The sequence below is a fragment of the Cupressus sempervirens genome, chromosome 8, assembly GCF_028749045.1.
Source record: "Cupressus sempervirens isolate cs-2001-9-10 chromosome 8, ASM2874904v1, whole genome shotgun sequence".
Classification (NCBI taxonomy): domain Eukaryota; kingdom Viridiplantae; phylum Streptophyta; class Pinopsida; order Cupressales; family Cupressaceae; genus Cupressus; species Cupressus sempervirens.
Window position 1 is genome coordinate 75,749,686 of NC_143125.1, and position 17,034 is coordinate 75,766,719.

Below are 17,034 nucleotides of genomic sequence, written 5' to 3' on the forward strand. Positions count from 1 at the left end.
AGGGATGTTAATTGATGCCATTGAGCATCTTGTTATTGAGTTTGTGGTTTGAGTAATTGCATGCAAATTATATTAGTCAGGCTGACTGAATAATGTACCATGCATAGCAGTAGATTTGGGATATAAAATTGTGAAGAAGGATCATAGTTATGACCTAGCCAAGCTACAATTGATCCAATTAGTAGAAAATATTGGAGCTATTAGGATGGCTAAGAATAACTCATGTAAGTTTGGTTGAGTGCTATTGTGCATATTATTTATGTACAAAATTCATTTCCTACCACTGGAGAAATTGTGTTGGACAAATCTAGACTTGTAACTAAGTAGATCAATAGTTTCATCGAACAATTAGGAGAAAACTTTGAAACTATTTTTGATGACTATTTTGATGAATTAAAAGGAAAAATAAATAATAGAATGAGAATCCATAATTTAGTCATTGATCATTACTATCATCACATTTGTTTCATGGTTGATATTGACTTCACCTATGCATAGGCAGTTAGACTGAGGGTTGCATGGCTAAGGTCAATGCAATATAAAGTAAATATTGAAGATATATCTATTGCACTTACTACATTACTAGATGAATAAATTGATAAGAATAAAGAGACATTTTCCACATGTCAAACTATCAAGAGAAAGGTGCTTATACAAACAAAAGTGCCCAAGATGGACATAAAAAGAAAGAATATGATAGCAGATTTTGAAGGTAAACTTGGAGAGACACCCTTGCAGATTATAGAAGGCAAAGGGGAAGATGAGGAGAGCGAGGAAGATGAAGAAGATGAATCAAAAGGAAATGAATTAATGGTTTCCAAGAAAGCTATTTTCTAGTGGATAATATTTGTAAATTAGCTAATTTTAGAAATTTTTGGCTAGTAAATTGGCTAATAATTTAAGATTTAACGCTACCTAAATCACCATATTTTTATAAATTTTAGTTATAAATTGTTTAAAATTACTCAATAATTTATTTTATTAAAAAGTTATGTTCAAAGATTCATCATAATATTTGATATATGATTAGATTTGATTAACCTAAGTATTATATATTATTGGAGAAATTAAAATTAATTCACCAATAATTATCATAATTATTAGTTACTTAAGGGATATATATCACCAATATTTAGTTTTCACTATTGATTTAAAATATAATGTAATGATCCTCATAATAAACCATAAGTTAAAAAATATTCAATTTTCATTTGTAAAATTCTATAGTGATTAACAAAATTTCTATTATTATTGAGATTCACCAATATGTTCTATACAAAAATTGTGATTCCAAAATAATCAGCAATGTAAATAATATTAAAAATAAAATATTTCAAAGATTCATGAATATATATATATATATTTTTCAAAATTATGAAAGATTCATCGATGCTTTATATCTTTTTTTGGAGAGGGGGGTTCTTAAAGATTACCTTGTTTCCAAGCCTCATGCACTAATATAAAATACAATTGTAATTGTAGATCCAAAGGTCAAGAGGAATCTAAAGAAAGGAGTTACACCTCCCTCCTCTACATCTCAAAAGAGAGTAATTGAGAAAGGATCTAAGGAAACAAATTCTATAGCTACCAAGCCAAAGAAAGGGACTGTAAAGATTACAAAGCTAATTAAGGGAAAGTCCCCAAAAAAGAGGAAACAAGTGGGTAATGGGACTAAAAATAGTTAGAAAAAGAGATCAAGGAGGAAACTGATAGTAAAGCCCAATGACAAAGAGGAAGATGAAGGAGAAAGAATCAAATCTGATAACATGATAATATTTTAGATTTATCCTAAGAAACATCCTTAGGACATTGAAAAGGTGTGTGATAACATTAGAAATTCAATAGGTATTTTAGGTTTTAAGCATGTAAAATATGATTCTCTAGAGAAAATTGATAAAGAGAAGGTTGAGATAGTAATTTTGGACATGATGATAAAGTTCAGGTATACACCTATAGAATTGGGCAAGGTAATACAAAAAGAGTTGTATAATAAAATGGGTTCCAAATGGAAATGGGCATTAAGTATTGAGAGACAAATTAGCGAAATACCCTTATAATGCCAGTTCTAGGAAAGACACATATGTCTGTAGACTTAAGAGATTTTTCCAAGAAATTTGTGCAAAAGCTAAGGGCATATAAAATTTTGAAAAATTGAATTGAGGAAGTAGTTCAAGAAAGAAATTTGGTTATGAAGAAAGTATTTGGGCTATTAGCTATAACATCTGAAGAAGAAAAGGAGGAAGAAGTTGAATTAGATAATAAAGAAGATATAAATGAATCAAAAAATTTGGAGGAAGAAATAAGGAGAAAGTTATAGGAGAGTGAACAATAGGATGTTGTCACTATTGAATATATACCCAAGGATACATAGTTTAATAATAATATCTTAATCAAGGAAGATCTTAAGAGTGAGACATTCATCTAGGCAATGTTAGATACACCTCTACCATGCATAAATCCAATTTTGATAGAAATATATGATTACCCTAGGATAGAAAGTGTTCCAACTTTTGACTTGGTGTCTGATAATTCTACAATAACTAAAGTCATAGTTGAATAAAAGAGCATACAAGGTGTAAGTGCCAAGGAATAAAGCAGGGCCATAATTACAATTCCACATCCTCCATCTAAGGCCAACCTTGTCATTGATGTAGAAGAAGGAGAGGAGAAACAAAAAGAACATAAGTCTTCAATTGATGCCTCAGGACCTCACATCAAGGGAACAAAGGAGGCTATACAACCAAAGACCAAGGAGCACCAAGACCCTAGAGAACAAGAGGCTATACATGCACTAGTTCAGTTATTGAGTGTAAAAACCCCTACACATATAGAAATAAATATAATCTCTACACCTAAAAGGTAGGTGATTACTACTCATCAGGAATCTATTTTAGTTGGTGATGATCCTAGTAAAGGAAAGAGAAAGTTAAGATTGAGAATGAACATTTCATCCTTACAACTCATTATGCCGAACATAAACACATTGAGGAAGAAATTATTAAAAAAGAAGGCCAAATCCCTTGTTAAGCCTATAATATTAGATGAGTGAGAAGAAAAATGTTATGGAGGCTAAAATTTCTAGATCCATAGATGAGACATTCTTGATGAGAAAAAAGATGAATTGCTATTATTAACAATTCAAATTGATCTCAATGAGATGTTTACAATGATAGATCATCCTTATGAAGGAGATTGAAACCCTAAAAAGGTCTTACCTAGTTTTCATAATAATAATGAATAAAATAATTAATTATTATATGCATAAAGTTTAGCTTAAGAAACTAGAGTTAATTAGGAAATATCTAATTACTCTAACAACCCCCTTAAGAAAAACTTAGGGAGTGGCTAAAAACCTAGAAATTACTACAGAAAGTAGATTTGGTACTAAAGCATGACCACATCTCTAAAAAGAAGAGAAATAGAGAAAACCACATAGGAAAAACCCTACTCCAAAAAGAGATGGAAAACATGCTGAAAAGAACTAGTGAAGGACTTAAGAAGCCTCCAAACTAAGAAATGTCTGAGAAGATAGGAAAAAATGATGATCATGAAGAACATCACTAAAGCATGTAGAAGCTACAAAGATCTGTCAAAAGTAACTACTGATCTGAAGAACCTCCACTGAAATAGAACCTAAATAGGTAAAGAAGATTGTAATTTGCATCAAATTAGGAGGCACACACAGGCAAGCAACTAAATTCAAAGATATAGATGACATGAAACACCAAATCTTGAAGAGATAATCAATCGAACATGGGAAGATGCAACCAAAGTAGGAATGAAAAGAAAAGTGTCTATATGGTAAATGATCCATCTCACCAAAATGCACAGGTACCCAACCAATGCATCCACCTAGTACATAGGAACAAAAATTGAAGAACTCCTCTTATGCAGACAAGGGTGAGGTGATAGGCAACTAGAAAAGAGGGCCAAAAGAATTGCATGTCAAGGAAACATGATCAAGATGTTTTAATGCATTTTTTTTGTTCTTGGCCACTTTGTATCTCTTCATTATTTTTTCCTTGCATGTTTGTTTCAATTCCTATAGCTCCCAAGAATCACCTACATGTAAACACCTACCACATAAGAGAGAAGCAAAAAGCTATGGAGGCTAAAATTGCTAGATCCATAGATGAGACATTCTTGATGAGAAAACAGATAAATTGCTATTATCTACAATGAATTGATCTTGATGAGATGTTTACAATGATAGATTGTCCTTATGAAAGAGATTGAAACCCTCAAAATGTCTCACCTAGGTTGCATAATAATAATGAATAAAATAATTAATAATTATATGCCTAAAGTTTAGCTTAAGCAAATAGACTTAATTAGGAAATATCTAATTACTCTAACACATTGTGCTACCTAAGTATGACCCTAACAACATAATGTTTGACCAAATGCAAAATTTTGAAGAGAAGACCAAACAAGAGGATTCGAGGAGAGAACACTAGAAAAAATAAGTACTTCATGAAATAAAGATATTTGTATTGATGCATTTGAAATTTAGGATATTAATGAGAAAACTCCTATTTTAGATAAGCTAGTTCACATTGTTGAGAAGGTCAACAATGACGATATTGAGGCCAATGAAAAGTTAATGAGGTGGTCTGAAAATAAATCCGAGGCTAAAGTTTTGGTGAAAGTTTCAATAGAGATTTCCATTAAACAAGTTGAACTTTCTACCCTTGTGCATTATTTAGAGGAAGTTATATAATATGTTCATTATTTGTATATGAAACTTTTTGATGTAGAGTTATTTACTAAGGACAATCAACACTCCATTGACAAGCTTCAAGCAAATTTAAACTCAAAAAGATATTCTTTCAACATGGATGCAAGTTTAAACTCCATTCATTTTAATAGGTTGACTTATGTCCAAGGAAGATTAGCCAAGTTAATAGCCAATGATGGAAATATGAGGAAAAATTAATTGTAATTCAAATAATGTTAATACCTCATTTGGAGGTCATGCAAAGAGAACTTACAAATATAAAGCACCTAGTATAGAGAGATGCACATTTCTCAATAGTTTGGTTGATCTAGTTGCTCAACTAGAAATCAAAATACAAGTTTTAGATTCTGTTAGATTCAGATGATATAATGTACTAGCCATGATTATACAGATTCATAAACCATTTATGGAAAAATATAATTTGATCCCAACACCCCAAGAGCTACAAGTAACAAAAGAAAGGGGTAATAGATATATATACAAGGGGGACACAAGAATAGATGAATGCCATAAGGAGAAACCAACTAAAGATCAATAATATAATGACATAATCAAGAAGGTATGACATAATCTAATGTTTTACTCATTTTTGAACACACACACACACACACACAATCACTCATTCTCTCTCTCTCTCTCACACACACACACACATACATAGTCACTCATTCTCTCTCTCTCTCTCTCTCACACACACACACACACACACACACACACACACACACACAGTCACTCATTCTCTCTCAGTCTCTCTCTCTCTCTCTCTCTCTCACACACACACACACACACATACACACACACACACACACACACACACACACACACACACACACAGAAGCCTTTATGAAGATTGAGTCATAGTTTAAGGGGGAGTACTATTTTGTAATTTTGGATGTAATGATCAATCATGACAAAGTTTTTTTTCCACTAATGTCAAAGTGAGAGATTTTTTGATCTCCAATTTATGTTTCCTAACGTTGTCAAACACTTAGTCATTTCTTAGGAAAATTTGGTTGGTCATCATAATAAATGAGCCACCCAATGAAGGTCAAATGATGCATTTTGACTTGTTCACATTTTAGTTTGAGCCTAGAAAGTCTTAGGTTGCCAAACACCTCATTATGTACCGAGTGACAATTTATTCCATATAAGTCAAAAGTCAATAGACACAAAGCTAAAAAAAGTTAGTTCATGTTGAGTTACATAGTTAGAGCCAAGCATTCAAAAGTCAAGTGACACCATGAGTATTAGTTATGATTGAGCATTAGAGTATTCAAGTGCCGACTAAACTAGTTTTGGTATATGTGTTTGAATTGACACAAAAATTATGTAAACTATTTTGGAAAAATTATATACATGATTTAATTATTGTTGAGATAGTTAAGACATTATTTACACATTTTTTCAAAGATCATTAATCCCTATAAAGGTAGTATAACAATCAAAAAAATGGAAGGATTAGTAGACAAAAGGGAGAAATATAAACCATTGATCATGATCTAGAACATTCTCTAGTTGATTATTTAAGGAGGATCTTGATGGGACTAAAAAATGCATCCCTAATTTTGAGTACCATTCTAAATTTTGAGTCAAATTGAGCCCCTATAAGAGCTTTTAGTGCATGTATACCCGACTATCACTTTGAGGCCTATGAGGTTTTTTTATGTTCTAACACCTTTCATTTAGTATATACATTTTTTCTATAATGATAAATTGCCATTCTGAATCATTTTGTGAAGTCTTTTTTGAGCATTGCTTACATCTACATTTTTTCTTAAGTGTCAATCAATGATAGGAAGCTTAGTTTGCAATTGAATATCTTTCACCCAGTTAAGTTTCATGACTCACCACTTTGGGAGTATTTAGTATACATATCAAATAAACTATGTTTCATATTTCAGTTTATTTTGGTATGCTTTGACTAGGTTTTGGATCCCTCAAAGTTTGTTGTTTACTATTGCCATGTTGATGCATTTTGTTTAGAATTCCAAGAAGTCCTGTTTGACCAGTTATAACTTTGATCTAGATAATCAAAATAATAAAATTACATTTGTACTTCTTTCTAGGGGTCAAAGAATTTCTATTTTTTGAATTTGAGCTTATGATGATTCCATTTGACTAGTTTTCAAATTTGACTCCTAATGCAATTTATAAAGTTTTACTTGTGTCCACAAGTGCAGATTGATTAGTAGCCATGTTTGGGATGTCATAACTCTGAATTTGTGATAGATAAGACCAAATGGATTGTAAAATTTTTTTCTACTTTGGAAATTCTCTAAATGTGCTAGTATTTGAGTCTTGACCAATCTATTTGCACACTTTCCCAAGTCCATTTCATTTGTGAAAATTACTGTTCTACCAATATTCCAATTCTATAATTCTAAGTGCCTAACTTTGACAACTTTCTAAATGTGCCTTGTTATTCATCATGAGACCAAATCACAAATGCAAATTCTTCTCATGATAGTAAACCAATACCCTAGTTTCCATGCCCTCAAGTGTTCATTTGACCTATTTTGAAAGCCAAAACCAAACTCACTTTATTGTTTTATGACATGTTTGTTTGAAGGCAGTTTCAAGTGAGCAACTTTGACAGTTAATATCTTTTGACCTAGATGTTATCATGAGGTGAAATTTGGCAAGGTAAAAGAATGAGTAATATAGAATTAGTATGCTTATTTTTAGGGTAAAATTATTTGATTTAATTAGTTTTTAAAGCCAACTCATAGGCCTTCTTATCAGAAAATCACAGTTTGAAAGAAAGGGGTAAGGTGAGTTTTAAATGCTGAATTAATGGTTGATTTTGATCTAGATTGAATCTAGTTAGTTTAGAGAATCAAATCAATGGATTAAAAGGGTCAAGTGTTTCAATTTGAAATTTATTTTTAGCTAGACCCACTTTGGGGCCCAAATAATTGCATAAGTCTGATAAGACATGCACGGGTTAAAAGTATTTTAAGGAAAAAGTTGCAATAAATTTTTAATCATTATAACTTTTGAGCATGTGTACATTTTATTTGAGATTGGATAGATATGTAGTATAATGAAAGATAAATGAGAAGTGCACAAGATATACAGGAGTGAAAATGGCAGGAGTGGTACCAAAGACATGATCTGATGTTGTCAATGAATCTAATGTTGAGATTAAGATTTTTGATAAGTTTATATTTTTTAAAAGGGGGAATTTGTTATTGTGATTAACAAGCTCCCTAATCCAATTTATATTTCCAAGGGGATGCTTCATAGGTAGATTTCTTAAAAAGGGATCTAAGGCTTTCATTTATCAGACTCCATCTCAGCGATGAAAGTATCTGTAATAAATTTTTGCCAAGAAAGGGACTTGGATCTTTTTACCAATTGCTCCTCACTTTTAATGTGACTACAAACAAACTTGGGAATAAAGTATAAAAAATATTTTAGGGGTTTTCTTGTAAAAATGATGGGGACAAAAGAATTACGTAATCATTTTCCAAATGTATGAATCAATGTGCAAATTGATAGTTTCTTTTTGCATTATTATAAGGTCTTATATTTGAGCCACAAAGAGGAGACCCACAATTCAAGGGGACAACACTACACCTACCACCTTATGGTTATCAAACATCCATGTTAGACTCACTACCAAAGATACTTACACAATAAGGGAGTCAATACATGTTTTGTAAAAAAACTAACAGAGGAACAATCGATGCAAGTTTGAAGTGGGTGTTGGGTGTCTCTACCATTGTAAATACCTTCTCCCCCCCCTCCACTAGTTGGAACTCATCAGGAGCCAGACCATGCTTCTCCACCACCTCTAACACAATGCCAATGCTAGGACCCCTTTTGATTTTTCCCCCTCCTTCGCAACAACAAATGTAGAGATTGGATTATTCTTCTTCTTGCATGCCCTATGACCCTCACACTCTCTACAAACAAGAACAACACTAGTAGGAATGTTACAACTCCAAGTTTTCCAAGCATATTCAATACGACTAGGGGAAACTCTACACCAACTCCAAAGAAGCCTATGAATCCAGTGTGGAGTCTTCACTAAAGGAAATCCATTCAATGAATTTCTCGTGTGAGGATGAGAGCCCATGCTATCAATAGAAGAAAAGTGCATATGCAATGATAAGGGATCTACAAGTCCAACATGGAGCACTATTTTAACAAGGGATGTCTCCTTTGCATTATCCCACATTCAATGTGCCAATAGTTATTTTAGTATTCTTATACCCAAGAGCTTACTATGTAATATTTCTTGAAGACATGACTCTATTAAGGTGGAAGCTCATGTATGGGGGCCTAAGCTAGTTTGAGTGCACACAAATAAATTTTGACCTAGCCTAGCATTGAGTTGGTCTTGACATGGAGACAAGATGATGGACCTGAAGTTGACACATGACATGATATTTGAGGCAATTACAACATCACGGGATGGAGCACATGGTTAGAAAATGAAGCTGTAAAGTCCCAATAATGGTTATTAGTTTAGCTTCACATGGTGATTGACAATTAGCATTAAAAAAGTTGTGATATTGTGCATAACCACTGGTTGGGCATAACATTGTAAGGATAACCATGCTATTAGTCCAAACTACCACAAATTCCTGAAAAATGGTTGTGCACCACTTTGAAAGGTTATGGAAATTCCAATAAAAAAAGGGTTAAAATTTCATGGTTGTGCCATATGGCATAACGGGTCTAGGTGGTAGATTAGTAGATGTGACATGTGGTGCTCATTGAATGATCAACTAGAGGTTTGACTGAGGTGGATTTGATGGTAAGTATTAAAGTGTGAAATATTAAAAACTAATAAAATTCATTCAAAAAAGTTGAACGTGCATTCTAGATTTGAGAATTTGAGAATTAATTTGAGATATAATGTAAAGTTGAAACATTATGAAAAGTTAAATATTACAACTTTTAAATGCTTTGTTCATGGCCAAGGGCTAGAATTTTCAAATGAGCACTAGGGGTCTCATTTTTTGCTAGAATGTGAAGTATAATATTCTATCAAAAAGGAGAGAAGACAAACTTTTTAATTTTGCAGTCAGAATATGTGTAGGTTCAACTAGACAACAGTTATAGAAAGATTTATAAAAAAAGGGCATTCTCAGCAGAACATGTATTTTTCATGACAGAGTTTTAGAATCAATTAGAAATAAAATAAAGAAGTTTTTTGGCTCCAGAGTTGGGGGAAATGTTCCTAGGAATGTTTTTTTTCTTTTAAAACCATTTGACATGTGTTTTGGCATGAGTTTTACTAGAATTTTTGTGTCTTCTTGCAAATTAGTTGTGTTCTCCATCATTTTGAAGATATTTTAATCACATTGTAGAGGGAAACATGAGGAGATCTAATTTTTAGTTGAAGGAAGAGAGAAGATAGAGGTTCTACATCAGCATGTGGAAGTTCTTCAAGTGGACAAATGGCAACATCATAGGAGATTTGAGATTTTTTCCATTCTATTCAGTCCCTTCTCTTCTCTTTTTTTAGGGTTGATGGTTGATTATTTTCTAGACTATTAAGTAGAGCTCTAGTTGTGATCCCACCATTTATGCCCAACATTTCTCTTTGTATATGAATAGCATTAATGAAGTTTTATAGATAGTTCTAGTCTATTCTGTCACTTCATTAGTTAATTTCATATATCCTCATGTTTTTGTTTCAAGGAAAAGAATAAAATTCAGCAATGAGTTTATCTTTAGTCTAATTCTTGTCTCCTATTTATGCTATTTGTAATCTTATGTGGTTTATGAACAGAGAGCACAAATCTAGTTGCAATCTATTTTGGTTTTATATTTTGGTATATTTTGCTTATGATTCAAAGAGTTATGTAAAAGCTTGATTTACCATAATGAGGTTTTAGATTTTAGAAAGGATAGGTCGGGTATGAGATTTAGTCTTGATGCAAATGTCTAGTCACAAAGTGATGGGATAGATCTAGAGTCTTGATATATGAGATGTATCATTGATATCCAAGGATGTATGTTTGTGGTTTGTGGAATTGCCCAGTAGATAAGGTACTGATCAGCTAAACGATTTGTATGTTTTTTTTCTCATATCTTGGTTATGTTGAAATCAATATTAATCAAAGCCTTTTCCCTTTTATGTTGAAGAGTTGAAAGAATTTTCTCTCACTTAGCTTATCAAGTTCATAAGTCATGTTATTGGCTATTTCATGTCTTTTTTATTTGCATAAGCAATACAAGAATTGGGGTTTCAATCTACTTTATCTAGATTTAGATATAGATTTTGGCAACTAGTACCATGTGAATGAATTTGAGGCTCACTCACTTAAGTCTTGTAGAGCTTGAAGGAGTATAGCCTTATAGTTGGCCTCGATGTCTGAATAGGTATATTGAACATGAGAATTAGCTACCCCTATATGTATTTGTTCCTAACATTGGGTTACTCAAAAGTTGTTAATTTAGGAGCCAATAGATCTAAACCCTAAACCATGAGAGAGAGTGAAGAGAAGTATGTGAAAGGGGCTATGTTTGGATGTTAGAAGCAAGAATTAGGTAAATCAACCAAGAAGCAAAGTGCATAACATAGTTTATCAGATTGTAGAGAGGATAATAAATTAGAAAGAGGAGATCTATAATCAAGCATCAGAGTGCTAACCAAAGGATCAGGTATTGATACATTCTAGCAAGTGAATCTAGTTAAATCTATTAATAGAGTGGTCCTAATAGGTCTATAAAAATCTCTTGATAGAGTGCTTTTTTAGTTGTAATTTTAAATCCTTTAATCAAGGTAGACTAAATAATTCTTGTAACCTTAGAGAAGGGAAGACCCCTCCTAGGATAGATTATTAGAAATGATCAAATATTATAGCCTTAATAGATACACTTTATAAGATCTTAGTAGGGCAGACCCCTCATAGGATAGATCACCAAAATTCATCAAACATTGTTGCCTTACCTGACACACTTTATTACTATAATAGTGAAGATTTGTGGGTGTCATCTCCACCCTAATTTTACCTTCACCTTGGAGGGTTTCTGGGTTACCATATCTTTTGTGTTATGTATTTACATTTACTTTCATGTTTATGGATGTGATGGATGGATAGATCTATTTTAGTTTATGGTTATACGATTTTGATATGAGATGGGTTAATGGTGAATGCATTTGATTTATTTCAAGTAGAAAAAAATTGTGTAGATCTTGATTCACCCCCCCTCCCCTCTCAATATCTTAATTTCCCAATAAACTTCCATATAAACTAGTCTATATCTATTTTGATAATTAAAGTGCAACCAGTACTTCTAAGAATCATGTTATGTAGTCACATATAAAATACATTGATATGCATTATCATTCCATAAGGGAATATGTGTTGAATGGTACTGTTGATTTAAAATATCTCTTTTATTGATCAATTAGTTAATAACTTTACGAAGCCTCTACTAAACAAAGTATTTGAAAGCTTAAGAATCATATTGGGGCTTATGTCCCCCTCTTCTTTTTCATAAGCTAATCAATGTTGGATAGGTTTTAGGGGAAGTATTTTTTAATCATTTTTTACACTGAAACCTTTGTATATCTCCATTTTCATTGATGTCAAAGATGGAGAAAAATCATAAGAAAGACATGATTAATGATATTGTAATTTAGATAATGGCTATATTATATGTTGATGGATTATACACATGTATTCTATATAGGTACATGATATATAGGTGACATAGATAGAAGAAAAAGTTGGTATTGGCATCAATGAAAAGGGGGTAGTGTGTTGAACCCTTTTTATTTGATCCTTTTTTATTTTATTTGATGTCAATAGTAAATACATGTGATATTTGGGCCAGTTGTGCAAATTAGTTGTAGTATTGATACATGAAATATAGAATGCATATCTTTCCATGAGCTAGTACACTGAATATAGTGATAATAGTCTTATGATATAGTTAACATCATGTAATTATCTTATTTAGTATATTCATTTCTTGGCCAAAACATACTAAACATGTGTTTTAAGAGTTGTGTACACGATTCTTAATGTGGTAATTATGTTAGAAAATGATTATAGTTTTCTAAATGACCAATTTTGGTCAATTTATGATTTGGAACAACTTAGATAACCACAACCACCTAAACATTATAGCTTTTTAAAAATTTGATTCATAAAAATATAATGGATCTTTATTTTTTGCACATGTATAGTGAAGGAAATTTATTAGCGACAAGGGGAATTACATTTAATTATGACAACTTCGTATGTTTTGGTAGAATGGTATTATGGGTGGTTTTGTAATCTTGAAAATTGTGATCAACTTTTCCTATAAGAGATTAAAAACCCTTCTTCATTTATTACAAGCAGTTTTTACATAAATCACAAGATTTATGAGGAATACATGGTCAATAAAATAGATCCTAGGTAGTCGACAAGAAAATAAAAGGGTGGGGGTGGGTGAAAATAGTCTTTATGTCAAGTTTGTTTTTAATTATTTGATTTTGATTGTATAAGTTTAATTATAGATATGGAGTAATAATTATATAGTTATTTTTAAGTTATTTAAATTAGACTTCAATCATGTTTTTCAATGAAAGAATAAAACATATTTGCCTACTTGATATTTTGAGGGGAAACAAAGTGTTTATCCTTTCAAGAAGGCTAATAGTTTGAAGATAATTAACTCAAGTCACCTTTTTGAATTCAAATATATGTAATTAAGTTTTCTTATACATATAATAATCTAATAAATTTATCATAAGAAGTATTCTATTATTTGGTATTATTTTTTGATGTAAAATGTCAGTAAGAGAAATAAGAAAAGAAAAAAATTTTATCCTATAGAGTGAATTCAAATTGAAGTTGAATTCTTGATTCATGATTTTTATTATAACATAGACAATCCTCTTATTTATAAATTTTTTCATTTGAATTTGGTGCTTAATGTGTGAGGGATTGGTGTTCTTTGAAATTGGTATTTCTAAAAATAGGGTGTTGGTTCTTACCAAAGTTGTACCACTAATACATTTTCCCAATAGGTCATTAAAGTTTAAGATTCAAATTATATTTTACCATAAGGTTTTTTTCACTATAAACATTGTGTATTTTTTCTTATTTCATCTCTTGTTCATATTTGATAGCAATAAGTCATAATTGTAAAAGTTTGAAAAGAACAACTCTTAAGAAACCATTGATGTCGTCCTCCTCATTGTGCTCAGTGGTGTTTGTTCTCCAATATTATTAGATTACCTCTTTGATGAAGAACTTATAGATATGTCTTGACTACTACTTCAAGAATCAAGATCATAGATATATTTTGATTAAGCTCCATTGTGATATTGTGGAGAGAGAGAGAGAGAGAGAGAGAGAGAGAGAGAGAGAGAGAGAGAGAGAGAGAGAGAGAGAGAGAGAGAGAGAAATTTAGAATAACAAGATAGATCAAATGAGGAAGATTACTAGTTTTATTTCCAAAGATGAGAGGAAAATCATTTCAAGGATTTATTTTTGTAGTGGAAAACACATTAAAAAATTATTTATTTAGAATTTATATTCATTTGAACCTAGATTATTTATTGATATTTTTATCTCATGTAGACATCCACAAATCGAGCTCATGTCTAATTAAATTCATACCAAATGTAAACTGTAGGTTTCTAATTGAAGTTGAAATAGTTAAATTTAAATCAATTTTTTTATCATAGATTCACTAGGTTCAATGTCTAAGTATGAAATTTTTATACAATGTAATTTTTGACACTAGTATTTAATATAAAGATTGTCGAATGGAAGATACATCTACATGACATAATATATAATGACTAAAATTGAACACAATTAATTTTCTATAAATTAAAATTAATTAAAATAAATTTTCAATCATTCATATCTTTAATTTTTTTTTATTTGTGAAGTTCCTTAAATGATTTTCTTCAATGTATCCAAGCCTTTGGTTCTGTAACCTAGTCTTAATCACAAGGAGTGTTGATCTAAAATAAATTACCCTTGGCTACCTAAAATCCATGACCATTTTCTTAAGGTAAGGGCCTCACCTCTTCAAATGAATTATCCATAAAAATATTCACATAGGTAAGTTATAGTCAATAATGTATGCATCCACATTATGAAATGTGTCAAATTTGACACCTCTAGTAATCATCATAAAAATTATCATTTTTTTATTCTACATGAAAAGATTCTATTTTCATAGTGATGTCTATAAGTTTTATCAAGAATAAGTAATTTCATATTAGTCTAAAGATATGAACACATACTTATGTTGACTTGATGGTCAAATCATTTGTTTATTAATGACTCAACACTTAGTCAATTGGTTACATTGATACCAAGCTCATCATACTGCTAGCAGTGAAAACCAATTATTTTAGTTGCTACCCAGTCAATTAGTTAGAATATAGTTCAGGCTAAGCTTAACACTATCTATCGATAATTTGAGACATAGTATAGTGTTAACCAAGCTTTGTAGTGTCTACTGAGCTTGTAGTATTAATGAAGTGAACAAAGGTAGTGTTGACCAAGCCATGCAATCTCAACCAAATCTATCAAGTTCTTCAATATTCACTAAGTCATCTAGTGCTAACTAAGTCCCTATTACCCCAAGTGATCAATATGGACCGAGCATCTACATCAACTGAGTGCCAGAGTTTTCCTAGTGTTGAAAAGTGTTGTCAAGTATAAGAACATCACCCAAGTGGTCTTTAGAACCTAAGTTACAATAGGGAGCCAAATTTGTGAAGATTGTTTGAATTTGGTATTGTAGCCAACTCTAGAAAATAATGCATAGGATTGGTATATATGTAATACATTGTATCATATCCAAATATTGACATGAAAAAGTAGAAGAAGTAGATGAGTGTGAATTAAAGAAGGATACAAGTAGTATAAGGAAAAATAAAGACTTATCTATCATAGTCAGGTGCTCATTGTTATTCAAAGGAATCTCATTTAGTAAATGAGTTGTAGATTAGAGATCAGCCACTGATTCATCCTAAAAGGTGCATTGATGAAATCCTTTAACAAGGTCAAGTTAACAGTCTCATTCCAAATCTCCTAACAAAGTGCATACTTCATTATATGTTATAAATCATTTCACAAGGTGGACATAAAAATCCTTATTGCTCCTAATATGGAAGATCATCATCAGTGATTAACTATAAGATTTAATAGCATAACTTTATACTGTAGTAATAAAGCTTGTGGGTATCATCCTCACCCTAGTTTTATTTTCTATTTGGAAGGTTTCTGGGTTACCAAATATTGTGTCAAAGTGTTATGAATTTTTATCACTTTCAGTCTTTCATGCATGCAATTAGATCAAATTAAGTTGTGGTGCTTCAATTGGTAAAATAAAGTATAAGTTTTATTGGTTCCAAATTCACCCCCATCTTAGTCACCTAGTCTATATTACATTTCAAACAATTATCATAGCATTGGCTCTCACATAAGAAGTTTAGTAGCTTGAGAAAAGATCAAAGACAATGGAAGTCTATAGACTAGAGAAAGCTATTGAAAATAAAATGTTGGATCTACAATTAGCCATGAATCAACTCGAGAAAATGAAGGAGCATCTCTCTAAATTCCTGAAAAGAAGAAAAGATCTTGCAACACAAATGAATGATATTCTCTACATTGAAGAAAGAATTGAAGACATTTATCAAGAAAAAAGTTTAGATGAAGCTGATGCAACAATCATAGATCTACTTGAAAAGAATATTACTCTTCATGAAAAAGTTAAAGTTGAAAATAGAATAAGAAATTCAATCAACAACAATGTGTGAAGTCATGGAACAAAAGAGAAATCCAAAGAAGAAATAGAAGAAAAGGACAATGAAATTAATCAACTATCTCTTTAGCAAATAGATATAATTGATCAACTCAATGATGCAAATCAAGAGCTTATCAACTTGAAGACAAAGAATGAAAGATTGTAGAATGACCTCAACATAGAGAAGCAAACCAATGAGAGGATGATAAAATCTTATGAAAGCATGAATCAATTTAATGAGAAAACTTAGTTTAGACACAAATGCAAAGCTATATTAGGATACACAGAAGAAGATCAATCATCTTAGCAAGGAGCTCAAAATAACAAAGAGCCTAGATGTAGTCATTATGGAAAGATAAGAAATATATCAAATAAGTGTTGGAGCAATGGTAAATCAAAGTTATGTGGAAAGTGTTATAGTTGCTATGAACTGGGACATAGAGAAAGTGAATGCATAGAGAAACCAAAGTTTGAAGGAAAGTGTCACAATTACAACAAAAAAGGACACAAATCTTCAAAGTGCAAGACCTAAGAAATGAAACCAAATAGAAAAAATTGTAAAAGCTATA